The sequence below is a fragment of the Oncorhynchus masou genome, chromosome 2 (genome assembly GCF_036934945.1).
Source record: "Oncorhynchus masou masou isolate Uvic2021 chromosome 2, UVic_Omas_1.1, whole genome shotgun sequence".
Taxonomy (NCBI): Eukaryota; Metazoa; Chordata; class Actinopteri; order Salmoniformes; family Salmonidae; genus Oncorhynchus; species Oncorhynchus masou.
The window spans coordinates 31,517,203-31,522,985 of NC_088213.1; positions in this window are offsets into that span (position 1 = coordinate 31,517,203).

Here is a 5,783-nt window from a genome sequence, read left to right on the forward strand (position 1 = left end):
GAAGGGCCGTGGAGAGGTGTAGATGGTGGAACAGAAGGGCCGTGGAGAGGTGTAGATGGTGGAACAGAAGGGCTGTGGAGAGGTGTAGATGGTGGAACAGAAGGGCCGTGGAGAGGTGTAGATGGTGGAACAGAAGGGCTGTGGAGAGGTGTAGATGGTGGAACAGAAGGGCTGTGGAGAGGTGTAGATGGTGGAACAGATGGGCCGTGGAGAGGTGTAGATGGTGGAACAGAAGGGCTATGGATAGGTGTAGATGGTGGAGCAGAAGGGCCGTGGAGATGTGTATATGGTGGAACAGAAAGGCCGTGGAGAGGTGTAGATGGTGGAACAGAAGGGGTGTAGATGTAGATGGTGGAACAGAAGGGCTGTGGAGAGGTGTAGATGGTGGAACAGAAGGGCCGTAGAGGTGGTGGAACAGAAGGGACGTGGAGAGGTGTAGATGGTGGAACAGAAGGGCCGTGGAGAGGTGTAGATGGTGGAACAGAAGGGCCGTGGAGAGGTGTAGATGGTGGAACAGAAGGGCCGTGGAGAGGTGTAGATGGTGGAACAGAAGGGCCGTGGAGAGGTGTAGATGGTGGAACAGAAGGGCTGTGGAGAGGTGATGGTGGTGAAGGGATGGTGGAACAGAAGGGCCATGGAGAGTTGTAGATGGTGGAACAGAAGGGCCATGGAGAGGTGTAGATGGTGGAACAGGGCTGTGGAGAGGTGTAGATGGTGGAACAGAAGGGCCGTGGAGAGGTGTAGATGGTGGAACAGAAGGGCTGTGGAGAGGTGTAGATGGTGGAACAGAAGGGCCGTGGAGAGGTGTAGATGGTGGAACAGAAGGGCCGTGGAGAGGTGTAGATGGTGGAACAGAAGTGCTGTGGAGAGGTGTAGATGGTGGAACAGAAGGGCCGTGGAGACGTGGAGATGTCCTAAGTACTTCCTTTGTGCTTCCTTTTTTTTGATGGTGGGTTAAATTTAGGGGCCTCTTTCTTTCTCTCTCTTTCTCTTTTCCGTCACTGTCAGGTAGCCATCCTTTTTTTCCGGGTCAGTGAAGAAGGATAATTTAAGTTCTCCTGTCTGTTTAGTGGGATTGATTAAAGGTCCAATGTAGCCATTTTAATCTCAATATCAAATCATTTACGGGTAGCAATTGAGTACTTTTAATGTGATTGTTTTCAATTAAAATTGTCAAAAATAAACAAAAATAGCTTCTTGGCAAAGAGCAATTTCTCAAGCAACAATTTCGCTAGGACTGTCTGGGAGAGGTCTGCGTGAGGGGCTTAATTGGATGAGCCTAATGGGAGGGATATTTAACCTGAAATCTGAAAGCTGTTATTGGCAGAGAGGTTTGAATCTCTCTTTGTTATTGGTCTATTAACTTATACCGCCTGGTGATGTTGCCTGGTAGGCTAAAACTCCATCTCACCAAAACAGGTTGAAATTTCATGTGGTCTTCTCAAAGAGCTCTTACACTAAATGGGCATTCAAATAATTTTTGCAATTTCACAATACAATTTCAATCTCACAGTGTGTAAATATATATAAAACACAGGAAAATCACATATCTGACTGCACTGGCCTGTCAATCAGTTTATTCTTATCCATTAGTCCCTATCAGGGCTGTGGCAGGTCAGTAGGCCTGTATTCAGGGCCTAAACACGGTCATTATTAGTAACTCTATTCTTCCAGCAGCACCCTGACGCAAGAAAGGACATTGTCCCCACTCAGAGACCGCTCTGGGCGTGGGGATGAGCACCCAGACTGCTCCAACAACTGCTTTACGGAAGTTTTATTTTCATCTTTGTTTTAGAATACCATCTTGCAATCACTATCACATCTTAACTTATTCTCAGGACCAGAAATATAATAACTTTATATTATAGTCAATGGTTTGCCATTGATAAAGTATCGGTATACTGTCTAACAATATTAAAAATAAAATAGTCTGGTTTACCCGTTGACTTTATGTCCGCCAGCTATTCCTCCACCTACAATTCCAGAAAATGTTTAGCAACTAAGAAAACTAAATAAACAAAGGAATGTCTGTAATGTTCTACTTGCATCTACTTGCAATGAACCTTTAAGTCCTGAATGGTCACATTTCTAGTTTATGCTACGAGGGCATTGGGGTGCAATAAAACAACTGAGTGACAGTAGAAAATACAGCCTAGTGGGGTGAGTCATCCTCCCGACGTGACAACATGTCAACTAACGAGTGAACCCAGCTACAAAACTTTGTTGACACTGTCTAGACCAGGGGTGTTCCTGGAGAGACAGGAACTGCAGGATTTTGTCCCAACTAGGCACCACACCAGACCAACAGAGGTAATTGATCAGTTCAGTGATTGACTAAATTCAACACACCTCGTCTTCCAGGTTGGTTAAATCAAAAACAGGACCAGGGTTGCCTACCCCTGGTCGAGACTTACTGTCCTGACTTGTAGTTAATTATCCGGCAGCATCGCCAAGGGAGGGATTTCAGATACCAGGGATGCTGCCAGCAATAATCACAACATATTATATGCATTTCAACTTACTGTTGGGTTCATGATGAGCACCATCATGAGCATTGTAGCAGCTACACAGAACTTTCACACATTATACCCTTTCCAGCTCCTATTCACTCTCTGATTCTACCTGCCAATCAAACCAAGCTATTGGTTTATAAAGGGCTAATGATCACCTCTCGATTAGACGGCACTATAAGACGATTCCCCACCAGCCTACTCCCACTCTAATTGGTGGCCTGATGCAGGTGGAGCAACTAATTGGATCCTTTTAATCCAGCCCCGCTCGCCACCCCTTTCACACCATCACTGATCCTGCTGCTTTTGTGTCCTGATCAAAGCCCAGTCCATCTATGAATTGACGTTTCTCTGGTTCTCCCCCCTCAGTGACTCCTCTACAGAGTCATCCCCTCCCAAGAACATCCCCTTTGACCCCAACAGATGGACTAATGTCAGATGGCAAAACAAATGTTTTACAAGGAATAGTGTTTTATCTGTGAGGAGGTGACGATTGGTGATGGAAACGTGGAGGTATTGTAGGGCACTTCTCCATCGACGTAAGCATCCACCTTTGTCAAAAAAAACAGTCTCTAGAATCTACCTGTCTCACAGAGTGGAAAAGAACCAATCTACGACTACAACAGTCTCAGGTAGCAGTATCCTTTTCTCAGTGACCTGAAAGAACTTGATAGATACAATCAACACACATCCAGTTACCAGTTATGTCACCTGACATGAAAGAATGTGGATCAGGAAAGAATAGTGATATATGACTATATTACCTGACACTCCCTCTCCCTCTGCAAGGCACTCCTTCTCCAGGTTCTCCTTCTCGTCTTTCTCTGCCTCAGAAGTAATTAGAACCTTGAAAGCAATTGATGTCAACAAATCCCCTTGCCCTGATGATCTAGACCCCCACCTACTACAATTAGCTGCAGACAAAATTGCTCCTATTTTAACATACAGTCTCACCCTAAAATGTAATGAAATCCGCCAGTATTGGAAATCAGCATCTGTCCTACCTCTTTAGAAAAGAGGTGATCCCACTCTACTGAATAAGTATCGGCCCATATCTAAATGGTCTGTTCTGGCAAATGTATTGGAATCCCTAGTCATTAAGCAGTTTAAGGACAACCTCCAGGAAAACAACATTTTCAGTGGTATGCCATCAGGTTTCAGTTCTAGCCACAGCACTGTCACAGGTTCTGAAGGTTCTGAATGATGTTCACTGTGCCCTGGATAAGAAGCTGCATTGTGTATCTGCATTCACAGACTTGTCAAAGGCAGTTGACACTGTGGACCATACTGTCTTGGTGCAGAGTTTAACGTGTATTGGGATTACTCGCGCTCTGGAGTGATTTGTGAACTACCCGTCAAATAGAACCCAGTGTGTTAAGGCAGATGGTTGTAAGTCGGACACCGTAGAGCTGTGCTGAAGTATGCCTCAAGGATCAATTTGAGGTCCCCTATTGTTTATTATCTAGATCAACAACATTTGGAGACATATTGAGACAGCTGATGTAGATGTTTATGCAGATGACACTGTTCTCTATTCAAATCGCAGCCGTTTGACTTTGGCTTTTGAAAACGCTCAAACAGCTTTTAACATCATTCAAATCAAATCACATTTTATTTGTCACATACATATGGTTAGCAGATGTTATTGCGAGTGTAGCAAAATGCTTGTGCTTCTAGTTCCAACCATGCAGTAATATTAACAAGTAATATAACCTAACAATTTCACAACAACTACCTTATACACACAAGTGTAAAGTAATGAATAAGAATATGTACGTAAAAATATATGAATGAACGATGGCCGAATGGCATAGGCAAGATGCCGTAGATGGTATAGAGTACAGTATATACATATGGGATGAGTAATGTAGGGTATGTAAACATTATATAAAGTGGCATTGTTTAAAGTGGCTCGTGATACATTTATTACATACATTTTTTCATTGTTAAAGTGGCTAGAGATGAGTCAGTATGTTGGCAGCAGCCACTCAATGTTAGTGATGGCTGTTTAACAGTCTGATGGCCTTGAGATAGAAGCTGATTTTCAGTCTCTCTGTCCCAGCTTTGATGCACCTGTACTGACCTCGCCTTCTGGATGGTAGCGGGGGAACAGGCAGTGGCTCGGGTGGTTGTTGTCCTTGATGATCTTCATGGCCTTCCTGTGACATTGGGTGGTGTAGGTGTCCTGGAGGGCAGGTAGTTTGCCCCCGGTGATGCATTGTGCAGACCTCACTACCCTCTGGAGAGCCTTACGGTTGTGGGCGGAGCAGTTGCCGTACCAGGCGGTGATGCAGCCCGACAGGATGCTCAGGATTGTGCATCTGTACAAGTTTGTGAGTGTTTTTGGTGACAAGCCGAATTTCTTCACTGCTGCACCTTCTTCACCACGCTGTCTGTGTGGGTGGACCATTTCAGTTGGTCCGTGATGTGTACGCCGAGGAACTTTCCACCTTCTCCACTACTGCCCCGTCAATGTGGATAGGGTGCTGCTCCCTCTGCTGTTTCCTGAAGTTCACAATCATCGTCTTTGTTTTGTTGACATTGAGTGTGAGGTTATTTTCCTGACACCACAACTCCAAGGGCCATCACCCCCTCCCTGTAGGCCATCTCGTCGTTGTTGGTAATCAAGCCTACCACTGTAGTGTCATCTGCAAACTTGATGATTGAGTTGGAGGAGTGCATGGCCACGCAGTCATGGGTGAACAGGGAGTACAGGAGAGGGCTGAGAACGCACCCTTGTAGGGCCCCAGTGTTGAGGATCAGCGGGGTGGAGATGTTGTGACCTACCCTCACCACCTGGGGGCGGCCCGTCAGGAAGTCCAGGACCCAGTTGCACAGGGCGGGGTTGAGACCCAGGGTCTCGAACTTAATGACGAGTTTGGAGGGTACTATGGTGTTAAATGCTGAGCTGTAGTCGATGAACAGCATTCTTACATGGGTATTCATGTTGTCCAGATGGGTTAGGGCAGTGTGCAGTGTGATTGCAATTGCGTTGTCTGTGAACCTATTGGGGTGGTAAGCAAATTGGAGTGGGTCTAGAGTGTCAGGTAGGGTGGAGGTGATATGGTCCTTGACTAGTCTCTCAAAGCACGTCATGATTACGGAAGTGAGTGCTACAGGGCGATAATCATTTAGCTCAGTTACCTTCACTTTCTTGGGAACAGGAACAATGGTGGCCCTCTTGAAGCATGTGGGAACAGCAGACTGGGATATGGATTGATTGAATATGTCCGTGAACACACCAGCCAGCTGGCCTGCGCATGCTCTAAGGAC